Source organism: Hordeum vulgare, chromosome 3H, assembly GCF_904849725.1.
Source record: "Hordeum vulgare subsp. vulgare chromosome 3H, MorexV3_pseudomolecules_assembly, whole genome shotgun sequence".
In the NCBI taxonomy this organism is placed as follows: domain Eukaryota; kingdom Viridiplantae; phylum Streptophyta; class Magnoliopsida; order Poales; family Poaceae; genus Hordeum; species Hordeum vulgare.
This window is the reverse complement of record NC_058520.1, coordinates 200,759,882-200,777,187: the sequence shown is the minus strand read 5'-3', so window position 1 is coordinate 200,777,187 and position 17,306 is coordinate 200,759,882.

Sequence of the window (17,306 nt, the reverse complement as noted above, 5' to 3'; positions counted from 1 at the left end):
CGAGAGAGTTGACGGCGCCGTTGCACGAACGTCGAGCCCCCCCCTATTTAGCCTGGTCATCCGTGCCTCCCCCTCGCCTAGGGTTCCCTCCACTCCCTCAGCCGCCGCCGCCACCTCTCCCCATCCCCATCTCCATCTCTTCTTTCTTCCCTGGTAAGGTCTGTAGCTAGCAGAAGTGAGAGAGAGGAAGAAGCTCGCCGTGTCTACCCCGCGTACATCGCCGTCCGACGAGTCCGCCATGTCCAGGAGCTCGGGGAGACTCCCCGGGACCCATTCCCACCAGTGTTGAGGACGAGGGGCGACCACAGCGACAGCCAACAGCGCGTCATCACCTCGGCCTCGGAGCACCGTTGTCTTCCTCTACCCCATCAGCAGCAGGGAACCGCCGGCGACTTCTTCCCCTACGGCTACTCCTTCGATCGGGTGGCCTCTTTTCCGTCCTTCTCTAGGTGAGGCAGCCCTCCTCCCTCCTTCTTCCTCGCGAGGCTCGGCCGTAGATCGCCGGAGTCCTCTCTGTACCGAGAGGTAGATCGGTCGTGTAGGTGTTGGTTTTGTTCTTCTGTCTTGCGTTCGGTGTGGTGATGCAAGAGAGGGGCTTCCTCCCCCTCGTGGTAGGAGCGCCGTAGCTAGGATGCACCCCCGCGTCGACGTAGTAGCATGGAGAGAGCCCCAGCACCGGTGACCTCTCTGTCGTCGGCTCGTTGGTGCAGTGCAGGGCATGGCATGAGATGTGTTACCTTGATCTAATCCCCTGTTCTGACAGTGTTCTTAGCATGGCGTAATGGTGCGGCGTCCGGATGTGGATCAGGGGGTCGAGGGATCGATTCCCCGCGGCGCCACACATACCCCCCCATTTTCTTGCAGCGTTTTCCTTCGAATTGTTAGTAGTATATTCAGCATGCAAAATTAACCTGCCTGCTCCCCTCTCTTTGTCGACTAGATGCTAGCAGCAGAGTGGTTGGCTTGGTGGCTTCGATGCAGGGGCTCTGGGGTTCGATTCCCCCACCAGCCCTTTTATTTTTTTTGTTGATGCTTCTCTGTTTTTGATTGGTAGACTTGCAGAGATGACAGTGGGGTGTTAGATCTATCTTGTGGTTTTTCATTCCTTGCTACCTCCAACAGTAGGAGTTGCTAGAATTTCTAGCTAAGTTTTTGCTAGCAAGTGTATATGTGAGTGTCTAGGTTGCTTGCTTAGGTGATATTGTGTGTGCACCTTGTGAGTGATTGGCACCATGAGATGATGCATACGTAGGTGCATGTGCTAGTATAATTTTGTGCTTGCAAGCATAGTGGAGTCATGTATGTGTTGTTTCCTAGTTTTACTTGTTTAGTAGATTTTGCCTTCATGTTATGCTTTGGTTCAAGTACTTGTGCTCCTCCTCATGTTAATATGAGAGAGGGCATGATGATGTGTGTGTGTGGGGTGGCTTATTGAGTAGTATTTCTGTTGTTGACGTGCATGACACAAACATGGGGTTCAAACCCCCATGTCACTTTGTCATTGTGCACATGAACACAACCTTTGTAGTTGTTGTCTTAGTAGGAACTACATGAAATGATGCACTAATTACTAGCCATGATTTGGAGTAGTGTCCTCTTCCTTAATTTGTGGTCATTTGTTCCAAGTAAGTGTCCACATATTATAGATGGTTTTGGGGTAGAATCTCCCAAGGAATCCATTGGTTAAGTTTGTTTTGCCATTAGGATACTTTATGGAGTTGGCATAGTCAGATTAGTTGCAAGTTTGTTCCTTGATTCCATGGAATAGGTGGAGCCCAAGGGCATGAGTTTTTGTGAGATAGTAGTAGGGGGTTTGCTATACACTATAGTGGTCTCATTTATTACTTGGTATTATGTGTGTGCAAACTATGCCTAGACAAAGTGGGCATGTGGCTGAAAAAGTCCAGCTTTGTGAAATCTGAAATTTCACTAAGTCTAGGATTCTGGAAACATTTTCTTCCCCTATAGATGAGGATGTGCTGGTCATTTTGTTGAGAACTAGCGTTAGTTCAGTGCTAGGATTTTGAACCTGATATGTTTGTGAAGCTCCCTGTCAAATTACAAATCATTTTGAGTCCCTTAGGTTGTGTTTGGGTTGCTGTAAAAAAGCTTCAGAACAGAGACAGAAACTCAGGTGCAGGAATTTTCACAAAGTCGCTGAGATCTGATGGTTTTGGGAAAGTTTGTGGCCTTGTATCTTCTAGAGTTTAACTCCTTTTGCTGTGATTCTTGCTTGTGTTGGTAGTGTTGTTGGTGGGCTACAGCCACATATATTATTTTTCATGATTGAAGTCCTGTAGCTATGTTACATGTAGCTCCCAAAGAGCTAAGATGCAGATTGTGGCAGATTATGTAGTATAGTCATTTTGGACAATGTGTGTGATTAGTTGATGTTGTGGTGTTATTCCTTGATCCAATCCATTCATGTTTGGTTGTTATATGTCTTGGCAACCTGGGAATACCAGATTTGTGCCAATTGTGAGTGTGGTATTGATTCTTCCACGTAGAGCTTTATATCTTGTTTCGTTGATTCCCGTTGATCCGTAGCTCCGTTTGCAATGTTCTTTATATGGTTTTGCATCGTTTTCGCGAGCCGCAGCTGTTCATGCCATCCTCATGCATGTCAAAATAGCTTAGTGTACAGTTCTGTCCAGAAACTTGCAGTAGTTTAATTTGCTTGTGCTAGTGATAGAATTAGTGATGCATGCCCATTTTTCATCTCATGCATCATGTGATTGTTGCATCTTGTGGTGCTTCTGTTATTGGCTATTATTCTCATGTTGGGTAGCACCGGGATTGAAGAACGAATATGTGGAGTTAGGAGAGTACGTGCAGGACGAACCAGAACCATTCCAAGCTGAGGATATCACAGGCAAGATGATATGACCTTGATTCCATCTCTAGACTTGTTATGCTAGTTTTCATTTCCATGTCATATTGCTCGCTGCCTACCACTGAAATTAAATTGCCCCTTCATATGCCATGAGCCCAAACACCGTTCTCCTTCCTAGCAAAACTTGTATGGCTAAGTAGGCTTGCTCAGCTACTAATGTTAGCATTGCTAGTTGCAGGTGCTTTGGCTCATGTGATAACATGAGCTTGATATCATTATCTTAACTTCTGTTATTTAATTAATGCATCTATATACTTGGTAAATGATGGGAGGGCTAGCCTTTTGCCGGGTGCTTTGTTCCGTCATTGCTGCCTTAGTTACCGGTTACCGGTGTTTGATTCCATAATGATCGCTCCTAACACGTTCGGGGTTGTTATGGGGACCCCCTCGATAAATCGCATAGTGCTAAGGCTTGTCCGGCAGGACCCAACATTGGTGTTAATTTGCTAATCGCTTAATAATAAACTGCATAGGGAATAGCTACCCCGAGGACTTTAATCAACAACCCGGGCCAGTGCTCCTCATGAGTGTTGGTCCCAATTAGAGCATTGTGCGGGGCCAACTCAGGGAAACTTGAGAGATTTCTATCAGGCCACTGTAAGCGTTGCTCATCCGTCGTGTCCTGAGACTGAGATACGCGGCTCTTATCAGGGTCGTCGACACGACGGGGGGTCCTGCTAGCCTTGTCTTACCTTAGCGGTATATCTTGCGTATAGGAATCCCAGTGAAGCTTTGGTTCTCCCCAAGGTTGAGGTTTTCCTCTAAGGAATCTGACGAGATCACGAGATTCGTGATAAAGGATGCCTTTGCGGCCTGTGTTCATTTGTGATGGACTAGTTGGAGCACCCCTGCAGGGTTTAATCTTTCGGAAAGCCGTGCCCGCTGTTATGTGGCAACTTGGAATATTTTGTTAACATCCGGTATTAGAGAACTTAAACATAAGCTAATAAAATTGCCAACTGTGTGCGTAACCGTGACTGTCCCTTCGAGGATCTCTGTTCGATCGAGAACACGGTGGGGTTATGAATGCCGTAGGTAGGTGTTCAGGATCACCTAGTGATCAAGTAATCCCGACTGCTAGCGTAGTCCACCTTCACTTCTACTTTGCATAAGTTAACCACTTTATCAAGTATAGGTTGCTGCAGCCTGATACACTTCACCCTTACCTTGCCTAATGACATGACTAGTTCTAGCACCAAGGTCTTAGATTGCTGAGTCCCCGTGGCTCACGGATTCCTTCGAAAGTCCCAGCAGGTACAGGTACCCCAGAGAGAGATGATCCCGATGGCACCCAGCTGGCGTGGCAGTACGACGAGGAGACAGACCGCCTCTACATGAACTATCCAGAGGACTGAGGCGTGGTCGTGATCGTGGGCCTGCAGGTAGGGTAGCATAGCATTTTTCATGTTTTGTAGTCCGTAGCGGAACTACCTTGATTGTATCTATGATGTACTCTGAGTTATTAATAAGGAGACAGTTGAATCCCGAATTGTCTACTTTTATTATTGTTTGTGCTATGTTACTTGCTTGCGAAACGCTTAGATTCACTTCTTTCCTATTCGGGGCCTCGACCCCCAGATCGGAAAGGACCGCATCTTGGTTGTTACACAAGAAGACTCTGTTAAGATCCCGTCTTATTCAACAGTGCTATGAAATCCCGATGAAGAAGACTTCTGCATGCAAGATCTGTGGAGAAATAGAACACACCCAGGAAGAACACAAGGATGGATGCACCCATTGTGAAGAAAATCACCCAGCTGAGGAGTGCCCAAGTAGTCAGGTGACTTGCTTCATGTGTGAAGGAACCACCCACTACCCATCTCAGTGTCACATTTACCCCAAGGTGCAACAAGTTGTCAAGCAGCAGAAAGATGCAATGAAGGAAACCCTCAAGAAGAAGATTCTAGAAGAACTTGTGATGAACGAAAATATTGATAACCCTGATGGACAGAACCTAACCAGATTTTTCTCCAATGCCTGTTACTCATGTGGAGAAGAAGGACATTTCTCAATGGATTGCACGAAGGCAAGCCATAAATATCTGGGAAACTTCCCGACGGAAAAAGTAGAGTTTGATCCACATGAAATGGAAGTACTAAACAGAATGAAGCAGTCCGGAAATAAAAGAAAGTACACCAGCTAGAGTCAACTCCCAACACATAAAGACCTGAGTCATATCAGATGCTTCAAGTGTACTGAATTGGGCCACTACATCAATATGTGCCCAGGAAGGAAGCAGGAAACCCAAGGAGTAAAAGCAAACACCAAGAAGCCCCAAGACTTGTCGGAACTCATTTGCTTTCGTTGCAAGGAAGCAGGATATTATGCTAGTAATTGTCCACAGGGGAAGAAAGCTAAAATGGAGTAGATAAGTTTGACAATGGCAATAAGTGTAACATGAAGCAATCTTGTTTTCATGACATTATGGAGTTGAATTTTGCAACAGAAGTCTCTGAGATTGTAGTAACTTCATGGATCAATGGAATTTATGTGTCATGGTTTCCTATGTTGAAATTGTATGAGTTATTTCTCTATGAACAAAGATCCCTCACCATTTCGAGGATATGAGATAATATGGTCTATGAAGGCATGAGTATATTTCATTTTAAGTGTGATAGTAATCGGTAAACCCACAGGATCCAATGAGTAGGAATGTACCATGCATACCAAGGAGTCAAATCCATCAAATACAGTTGAAGGAAATGTTGGACCATATCAAACTATGTAGGTGACAACATTTGTAACCAAGTACTTTTGAAGTGGAATTTCGAGAATAGAATGAGGATGAAATGAAGGAATTAATATGAGGAACAAATACTTTTATTGGTACACAGACCAATGGAAAGGAAAATGAGTTCAAGGAATACAACCCGTACCAAGGATGCATCTCAAGATTTTCATAAAGGTTGCCCCAAGAGCATGAAGGAATAAGCTATGATGGATTAACAAATGTTTTCTTAGGAGCATGCGTAACACCGAGAGTTGTGAAGATACGATAGATGTTTTGTTCAGCTTTCAGAACCAATGGATTATCCGAACTTCATTCATGGACAAGAGGAATTGTGCAACGTTGGTGAGGATGCCCAAGTGTTAGAATACGAGATTCACTAAACCTTATACAGAGTAATGATTTGGGTGCGGAATGGATTGATCACCATGACGACTTACTGTTATCATTCTCTTGCTATTCGGAATGGTAAATCTGAGAGACTTACCCATAGAGAGAGACGACGTTCTTTGAAGCTTTTGTTTAAGCCTTAGAATGGTATATTGGAAGCCCATGTACATGGCAATCGTTGTCACACGTAGGACATTTTACGGTGAGGGTAAATCCAAGACCCTTCTCTCTGCAGGATAACCACAAATGGTAGACCACCATGAGAATCATCGATAGGTTATTTAGAATGGTCACGAGACTTGTCACTTAAGAAGACCGAGTGACGGAAGAAAGCTTAAATCCACGAAAGACATCGGATTTTGAGGGGAACATTATGAGTATAATGGAAGATCATCACCAAAGGAGTTACGATGAAGAATGTGACGAGCCAGATGCCAAGACCCCACAGGATTGTTAAAAAAAATTGAGCGACCGGTAACTCTCATTTTAAGTGTGGTAGCAGCCCACTTTGCACGAGACTGGATTTGTTAGAAGACCCCCCCCCCCAAACCCTAACCTTTTCTTTCTAGCCTCTTCGAATCTTGAGGACGAGATTCATTTTAAGTGTGGTAGTTTGTAACATCCCAAAATTATATGTTTCGCAATGTTAATATAATTATTAGATTGATTGTTTGTTTGTTTGAGTGATTGAAACTTGAGTGGAATTTGAAACTTCTTAAAAAATATTTAATTAACGAGAGGGAATGAAATGACTTTCCCAAAATTTTCTATTTTGAATCCCTTTTCAATTTTCAGTTTGAATATTTTCAAAACCCTTTGATTAAAAAAATCAAATGAGAGGAGGAAAATGACACTCCAAAATGAGAGACAATGTCTTGATTCAAATTTTAAGTATTTGCAATATATTTTAAAAGTCAAATTCCTTTTCGTTTTAAAGTTATTACAAAAAAATAACTTTTTTATAAAGTATTTTATTTGGTCTTCAAGTTATGTTCATGTTGTAGGAAATTTTATTCTGAAAATTTTGATATATAATATGCCTATATAAAATATTCTCTTAATCTCGTTTTATTTTTTTTCTCAGTTTATTTTCAAAAATAAAAAAGGCACTATTCACTACGAAACACTGTTCATCCGAAGTTAAAAAAACAAGGCTGGCCGATTTTGGCCCATGCGGCTGGCTGATTTCCTTTGGGCCATGCAAGTCATCTCCCTCCTTTTCTCCTCTTTTTGTCTATGTTTAGTCCCACATTGCCTACCTAATGACTTTTAAACCTTCTTTCCACCTATAAATATAGACCCATAGGAGCATCCAAAAATCGTCTACTTCAGGTTAAATAAATCTTTTGGTTTGACTAGATTTATTAAATAAAAATGTTTTCTTCTCTTCGGCGGGATTTCTGGAAGTGGTCTCCTCTTTGGAATTAATTCTTACTGTGCATTCTAAAGGTATTTCTCTTCGTATTATTTATACTCCCGTAGTTTATTATTTCTAGACTAGTATTTCTACAGAAGTACACGATAGAGTAATTAGATTTATCAATTAGTCTCTGTATTTACACATTAGTCCTAGAATTCTTTTAGACATAGTACTTTTCTTCCGTAAAACAACTTTGCCCTGATTTTTCAAATGGCCATAACTTTATACTCGTTTATCCGAATTAGATGAAACCAACGCCTAGAGTTTCGTCTTGATCCCACCTATCCGGTGAACCTATCATATCAACTTTTTGATATTTTGAATTTTCGAAATTTGTTCACACTCATATTCAAACTTCTTTGATCATATCTTTTTATCCGTAACTCCGTTTTAGGTGAATCCAATTGTGTCGGGTTCGTATCAAAGTAATCTTCCCATTTGTATCATTAGTTTTAACTTTTCGACTTATAATTTTGATCAAATCAGATTTATCTATTAGTGCCCCAAAGTGTTCACATCATTGTAAGCTGATTCAATGTTATATAGAAGTATTTGTATCTTTTGGTCCGCTATTTCAAATCTAGTAATTCTTTTTTTCTACATGTTCATATTGATCTCCTATATCCAGTAGCATCATTAGTTTTGACCTTTGAACCTTACAAATTTGAGCGATTCAAATTTGTATTCAAACATTCATTTGATCATACCTTGCAAATAGCAGCACCTTTTCCATTGATTTCTTTTGCCCCTAAACACTTGTGTTATGTACTTTCTATTCATAACAACCATGCTCCAATTCAAATACTTTTGACCTTTATGGAATTCAAATTCTATTCATACTTCAATTCTTTAGAACTTGCGTTGTAGTGCTCCATTTCAAGAAATTATTTCTACAATTAAATTCTTATGTCTTATACTATTTGTCAAACAACATTCATGTTGTTGTCCCAATATTTTTGATCATCTCCCAAAGTGTATGCAAGTCGACCTTATATAGCGATAGTTGATCATCCTTTGACACTTTTGAGTTGACCCCATTCACCGTTCCTTTTACAACACCGTAAGGCCCTATCTTTTCTTATTTAATCTTGGTATGTTGTTATTTTGCACAAAGACATGTTTTGTTCTTATGTTCTTTTGGTTCTTCCTTTTCGCATGGATGTTTATTTAGTGCTATTCATTTACGATAGATTGCTCGGAGTGTGACGAGTAGAATTATCAGGATTATGAGAGCGACCATCTTCATCAAGTAATACCAGGCAAGTTCACATTGATCATATTTTACCTATGGTTTTATTGCATTATTTTCAACCTTCTTCACCCATTGCATGCAAGTAGGTACTTGGAAACTTTGATTATTGAGTAGTATGTTATGAGAGGCACCCCTAAACCCTTGTTACTTTGGCCGGGACGTTATTTTCCTATGCTCCTAGTAGACGGGGTTTGGTTGAGTGTTTATCATGAGTGTTGCGAGAACTCAAAGACTTGCAAGACCTCAGAACGAAATATACCTCTGGGTGAAGGATGGTTTAGATGGGCTCCCTGGAGAAACCAGTGGACGACCCAGGATGCATGGAGAAGCGCCATGATATCTTGCGGAAAGCTTCACCCAGGCACAAAGAGATGGATGGATACTTCAAGACCCAAGGTTTACCTGCACAGCCACATGTCATTATGGGCTCTGGCTTGGTTGAACAACGTGGTGGCTCTGCATAGGCGGTGCTACGAGATGTAGAAGAACAATAGGATTGGATGGGCACCGTCAGAGTCTCACAGGAACCCGTTGAACGACCATGTTTTGATCATCCGGTTCTCAAACACCCTGAAGTGCGAGGACTTCAACGGAGGCGATCAAATCTTGTGGGGAACGTGTGCAAAACTCTGCAGAGTACTCAAACCTAATCGATTAGCTGTGTCCACGGTCATGGACAACTTGAGCCGAAGGAACTGAAACTATCAGGAATTCTCAACACCATTTATTATGGATGTGGGTAATATTGATAACTTGGGTATGAGAACTGGTTGGTGGAACCATCTCATTAACAACCAACAATGTAGTAATATTTTTCTTTTAGCCCCTCTCTTGTTGTAGGAGAAAACTTTGCTTTCCGCTAAAAAAACTTACATCCCCACCTGCCATATATGCATATAGTATAGATGATATTTTTACCTCTCTCTTTTGTGACTTGCCGGCATATTCAATATGCTGACCTACACGGCTGCAACATCTTGTGTTGCAGATATTTTCTTCGATGAGTAAGAGTACGATTCAGGGTTACGGTCTGCACTCAACTTGGCGTTGGTGTTTATTGGGACTCCACTCCCTTGACTCTTTCCGCTCAGACTTTGAGGTATATATCAGTTTTTTACGTTATTTACATGTGATTGCACTTTGATATATACATTGATGTACTGTGTGTGCCAGCATACTGATCCAGGGATGGCATAGATACACAGAGGCTTGACTCGTATTGAGTCGGGTCGCTAGAAGGAACCGCCAGCAGAAGAATCGAGTAATGTTTGATCATCATGAGAAATCCAGGCATATAAATTATGTATAATCAATTCTCTTGAGAGCTCATGGTTGGGGCAAGTGTGCATCATCGATTTAAGCCTCCCCCAAGCTTGAGCGATACTTTCTCCTTCACGAGGCCAGCAATTATAGATAAAATTCTGATCATGATGAATTATATGCATAGGATAAAACTTCTGATGAAATTCCAGCTTCAAGCAATTCGAGTCCCATGTTCCAACATCATCCAATAGCTTGTAACATATGAGTGCTTTTCCCTCCAAATATGAAGGAAAAAACTTTATTTTTAACTTTGTCTCCGGGTAGACCTGAAAGCTTAAACAATGCACAAATTTTATTAACATATATCAGATACTAATCACAATGAGTCGAACCGTTATAAGGATTAGCCAATAGTTTCTCTACCATACCCGAAGGAATCTCACAAGAAATATTTTAATTAGGTTTAGTTGGTTGAGGAACAACTTCCTCAATTTCCATTTGAGGCGAATATGCCCCGAACAAGCAATTCAAAGCGTGACTGTTCATAATGACAAGCAACACTGAATTTAGCACGTACCTAAAATGTTTCCTTACCAATTTCCACTTACCAAAGGAGCTTCACTCCCAAGAAACAGTGTCATAAAAGAGTCTTGATGACCCATAAGTATAGGGGATCAATCCTAGTCCTTTCAATAAGTAAGAGTGTCGAACCCAACAAGGAGAGGAAGGAAATGGTAAGTTTTATAGCAAGTAATGTTAATGAATGACAAGTAAAAATAGTAGCAAAGGTGCAACAAGGTAGCCCAATCCTTTTTGTAGCAAAGGACAGGCCTCCAAGTACTCTTATATAAAGCAAGCGCTCCCGAGATCACATGGGAATATCTGTGTAGTCATGTTCATCATATTGAGTTCATTCACGTTCTCTACTTTAATAATTTGATATCTGGGTGGACCGGTGCTAAGGTGTTGTTCTTGCTTGAACAGACAAGAAAGTTAGGATTACCATCTCTCGCAAGCATCCGCAACTATGAAATAAGAATTAAGATAGATATAACCATATCATTAAACTTCTGTATCTAAATCAGCCCCTCATGAAGTAACGCATAAACTGGAGTTTAAGAATCTATTAATCTAGCAACCCATCATCTACTTGTTACTCCATGGTGACTTCCCTTAGGCCCATAACATGGTTAAGTGTCATGTATTTGACGTTCACATGACACCACAAAGAGAGGTAAAAACATGCATATCATCAAAATATTGAATGAATACCAACTTTATATGATTACGTATAACAAGACTTCTCCCATTTCCTTAGGTACAATAGTTACTACTCACACCTCATCAACATGTTCAAGATCAGAGGTGTAATAATGATAATTAAGGATCTGAACATAATATCTTCCACCAAGTAATCCAACAGGCATCAACTACAAGATGTAATTAACACAACTAGTAACCCATAGGTACCAATCAGAGGTTTTAATACAAATATTGGATACTAGAGATGAACTAGGGTTGAAGATGAGATGGTGCTGGTGAAGATGTTGATTAAGATTGGTCCTCCCACGAAGGAGGAAGCATTGGTGATGACGATGGCTTCAATTTCCCCCTCCGAGAGGGAAGTTTCCCCGGCGGAATCTATTTGCTGGAGACCAAAAGGGCCTCTGCATAGGTTTCCACCTTAAGACGCTGGAGCTTCATCCCAAAAGATTGCTATGATTGTTTTAGGTCAAAACACATCATATAGGAGAAGATGGTCGCCAAAGGGAGAAGATGGGGCCCACAAGGCATCAGGGCGCGACCATGGGTGGTTGCGACGTGTTGCCTTGTAGACAGCAGGTGGCCCCTCTAGTATATTTCTGGCGCAATAATTATTAAATATTCTTTGTCAAGTTTCAGGTCATTTGGAGATAGTTGATTTTCTGCCTTTTTCTCTATTTCCTGGTCCAGAATTCTAGTTTCCAGATATTTACCTCTCGGTGATGTACCTTGCATATTCAGAGAGAAAGGACATAAGAATTGTATGATAATATGGAATAATAAACAAGAATAATACGAATATCAATGACAATTCATGATGCAAAATGGACGTATCAAGTTACTTGACAGTTGGTGATGATATTTCCCGGCAACGGCACCAGAAATCCTTCCTGGTACTTGTGATCTGCGTTGGGTTGTCCATCAAGAGGAACAGGTTACCGCAGCACAATGTTGGTAAGTATTTCCCTGGATTAAAAACCGAGGTTTATCAAACCAATTGGAATATCAATCCTCAAGCGTGCTCAATGGCTGCACACAAAAGAGTAAACAACTCGCACCCAACGTGGGTAAGAGGGTTGTCAATCCCCTTGATCTTGTTATTTGCAAGCAAATGAGGTGTGTAGATAATTGTAGATAGTTGTGACTTTCTGAAATGATCAATATGGTTGACTATAGGGGGGTGAATAGGCAACTACCAATTTTAAGCTTTTATTTAACAAATTAAGTTTAGCAACAAATAGGTTGCCTAGATATACAACTAAGTGAGCAACCTATATGATTCTAATAACAACAACAACAAACAAGTAACAAGAGAAGAAAAGGTAAGAACTAAGCACAAGTGGAACCGATGAAGATGAGAATGTGTTTTTTAAGTTTCTTGTCTTTGAAGGGGAGTATGTCTTCCTTAGGGCGGTGTGGATGCACAATGCTCCCCAAGATGCCATTAAGGCCACCGTATTCTCCTCGTGCCCTCCCACAATACAAGATGTCGTGATTCCACTAGTGGTGCCCTTGAAGGAGGCAACCAAACCTTTACAAACAAGGTGGGGCTATCTCCACAACTAAATTCGAGGCTCACAATGAAACCACAAAGCTTCACCACAATGGACTCTAGCTTCGAGGTGACCTCTTCCGTCTAGGGAGCTCAAACTCCAAAGAGTAACAAAATCCACACAATAAAGTATGGTGGAATAAATTTCCTTTGGTGGAAGTGTAGATCTAGATATCCTCATTCAATCCCTAGCAAATCAACAAGTTTGAGTGGCTAGAGAGAGAGCTCGGGCAAGAAAGCTTGGAGGGCATAACTGGTGGAGAGAGAGATGTAAGAGGTGAGTGGTAGGAGAAAGAAGCACCACTTTATATAGTGCCCCTCATTTCCAACTGTTACACCCGGTTTTCCAAAGGGGTGGTACAATTAGTCATGACAGGAACTACCGGCCCACAACCGCCCAAGTACAGCACCACAATAGAGTTGTATCCAATGGTGGGGTGGTACTAGGCCGGTACAATTGTGTGTTGCTGCCACTCGAGGTTTAGCCAACCATTGGCGGTACAACCTCCTGGAGGCAACGGTACAACTATTGGGAAGGACCGTGAGAGCAACAACTCTAGGGTTGTACCCATGGAGTGGTAATTATACCTAATGTACCCCTCCTAGCGGTACAACCGCTAGGAGAGAAAAAGAACGACTGGAGAGGAAATGAGGACCTCTCTCAAAGACCGGAAGGATTCTTGGGTGGGATATAAAGGATGTGTATGTTCGTTGCTTCACCCACTACCTTTTGATGAGAATTCACTCTTTATAGTATGGGTTCCCCATAAATAAATAAATAAATATGTCGAGAACACCGTCTTCATTGTTTTTTGTCCAGAGGGAAAGCCCAATCATCTTGTGTCCAAAGTGAGGTACGTGAAGAACTTGACACACAATTAGATAACATGATGAGTTGTCATCGTCACCAAAACACTAAGGTAGGAAAATGACCTAGGAATCTCCCCCTTTCTTGTGTATGATGAAAACTACATAATTTGCATTGGTGGTCTTAAAAAATAGGACCTCCCCCTGAGTGTGTGCGTCATTGATATGCTCATATACGGGACAGAGCTCCCCCTTGAGCCAATAAAAAATAGGACCTCCCCCTGACCGATAACGCAGTATTACTAAAAGTAGACAACAACAAGCACATGTATATGTAGAGCATAATAAGGAGGAAAACCGGGATATGCAGGCTCTACTATATAATCTAAGATAAAAATGGGATCGCATGTCTCACATCGTGCACGAAGTCTCCACACATGGTCCATAAACACAACTGCAGATGAACAAACCCATGCAAATCCCGTCCTAATAGAACTCTCTCACCCTTTGGCATCAGGACACCAAAAAGGAAAAGAGCACTACTAGTGCCCAAGAGCTCAATCTTCCTCCTCCAACTCCCCAGTCACTTTGGAATCGTCTTCAACATCATCTGCAACAGGAGCAGGCTCGTCACCTTCTTCCATAATGTCATGAGTAGCAGTAGTAGAAGAGGCAGCAGTAGGATGGCCCGAGGCCTCATCATCAGTCCAGCTGTTGTGCTCATAAATCCACTTCTCCTCGGGAGTGATGGTCTTCTCAGAACCACTCTCAGTTTGAATCTTGAGAGCCTACATAATGTGAATCTGTGTGCATCTAGCCATCTTCTTGTTAACATGGGCATTATAGATGTTCTTCTAAACATGAGCCTAAAGCCAGAAAGTCTTCCTTACTTTGACAGTGAGCTTGGTGACCCAAGGGGTCTTGGCCCTGGCCTCGAGATCAAAGTCACTATCGCTAGAAGTGGCAAAAACATCGTCAGGGTGATCAGGGGGAATGCAAGGTAGAGCATGCTTCTTCTTCATGGGATACTTGATCTCATGCACGGTAAGGTTGTCTGAAGAAGACAGCACCTCTCCCTGCCTACCAACTTGCCAAACTGACTTCAGAAAGCACAAGACAAATGGGGCAAACCTTTCGGTTAATGATCATGATATGCATATCCTCCCACATCCAGTTGGACACATTAAACGTAGCAGCAGAGATGTCTTCAGTATGCATAGCCACAAGCAAGTCCACCAGATAGCCATGAATCTTATCTTGATTCCCAACAATGGGCGGAAGCACATTGCGGAAAACCCGGTGCATGATATCATAAACTTTCAGGATATCCTTGAACTCACCAATGATACCCCACCCCAGAATGTATAGAGGGGCGAGCTCCTCCTTCTTCATGGCAGAGGCACTGTCATGAGGACGGATGCCACTGATGCCGGGGATACCGGTATCATCATAACCCAGAGAATTGTAGAACGCCCTCCAGGGAACACCGAAGAACTCATCACAACACATGAATGATAAGGTACGGGCGTCAACACTGCCGAAATGAGGAGTGGCATAGAACTGATGAACAAGTTGTACATCAAGGTCACAGTTGATGGTAATGAGCTTAATCAAGTCAAACTCCTAGCATAGTGCCAAGGCCTCTCCAAAGTAATCTACATTGGCCCTCAAGTGATCAAGATCAATCGTCCATTTCTTGGCAAACGTGTTCTTGTTTTGCTCAAACAGCTCGTGCACAATCCTGATTTGCATCTCATTCTTGAACTGAGTAGAGGTCCAAGAGGAAGCAACATGGACCACATAGGGATTCTGGATACGAAACCTCTCTCACTCTGGTAGCTTCCATTTCCTCAAGGGAATTGCAGTTATTTGCTTGACAGCCATGGAATTCTCACAATGAGTAGGCTTAGTGGGAATGACAACCTCCTCTTCTGAATAGTCATCAGTGCATTTGAGGCTTCGGGTTCGCTTCATGGTCTTCCATTGAGGAGCAGAGCAAGAACCTGAGACGCCTGCAAACACATGCGAGAAGTACACAAGAAACCCAAGAAAGTTAACTGGATTGTACACAAACACAGGAATATATTATGTGTAAAGCGGAGAAGATAAAACAATGGTTTGTGATTTATAAAAGCTGGTGGTACCGTTGCGTCAGTTGTACCCCTATTGTAACCGGTCATACCGCTTGTACACACAATACCACAGCAATGGAGAACCACGACATTCAGATTTGAACCACGCACCAATATTTGAAATTCTAAGCAGCACAAATAATAGGAGGTATAGTAGTGCTCTCTTCCATCCAATAGTTTGATTAAAAATGCGAGATACCAAGTAATGCCCTACCAATGGAGGGTCCAAGGAGAGAACCCAAAGGAGAGATGAACGAGGCATTACCGGTATCCATGTGAAGAGATCAGGGAGGAGGAGGTCTCTGCGGAGCAGATCCGGGAGAACTTCGTAGATCCGAAGTACCAGAGGGCACAACGGGACGATGGTGACGGCAGCCGGGGGGTAGCGCAATAGAGGAGGTCGGGCATGAGGGGGGAAATGAATACCCCTTCGGCCTGACTCCTTTCAGTATCCGAACCACCACGGGCCATTGAACCGCGCCTCGTAGTTAGGAGTAGAACCGTCAGGGCCACACCGGTTGTACCGTTGGGATGGTAAAACAGATGAACTTAGCGGTTGAACTTCCAGAGCCACTCCAGTTGTACTGTTGAGATGGTACAACCGGTGGACTTAGCGGTTGCATCGTCGGAACACCCGACCACAGTCACCAATGACATGGTTAATAGGCGTACAATTGGAAAAGGGGGCTTTTCGGAGGAGGTGGCCTGGGATGGAATAGTGGCACTCATATATGGTGAGGTATACCCTGAAGGTGTTTAAGATAATCGACAAAGAAAGGACCCACCTTTAAGGGATACACACACCTAGGATCTCAAAAAAGTATCAACTAAAGAGAATAAGATCCTAGAAACATGCAAACATTTCATGAACATAAGGGGGTAGTGGCACAGCCACCTATGTTTGAGTCAATTGGTATGGCACCGCGAAGATTTTAGCCTTGGGCCCATGACAAAAACTTGTCTATGAAGCACAAGTGTCATCAAAGATGACTAACGTGAAAGTCTTGATCAATTTATGCATAATAGGGGGAGGGAGAGTTCATTGAGAGAACAATACTCCCCCTAAATCCATGCCTACATCTAAATAAGGTAGTATGATGAGAGTGGTCGGGTGTGCCTGATTTCAATCCACATTGCTTGAATTAGTGATATTTAGCTCATGCCTTAACTCGCGAAATATTGCTTCGTCCAATGGATTCGTTAAAATATCTAGAAGTTGTTCACTAGTGTTGAGGTGAATAAGATCAATCTCCCCACGCTACATATGATCCTGGTTAGAATGGTGACGGATATCAATGTGCTTCGTATTGCAGTGTTGAACCGGGTTGTTGGAGATCGATATTGCACTTTGATTATCACAATAAAGAGGCACTTTGTCACAAGTGACACCATACTCCTTTAAAGTTTGCCTCATCCAAAGTAATTGAGAATAGAAACTTGTAACAGCTACATATTCGGCCTCGATGGACGAGAGAGAAACATAGTTTTGTTTCTTTAAAGACCAACTAACCAGAGAGCGGTTGTCACATCCCTAACCCTTAAGCAAGATAGCATTGTGCTCATGTCTTCTTTGCATTTGCATCTAAGAAGTTTCAACAAAAACAAC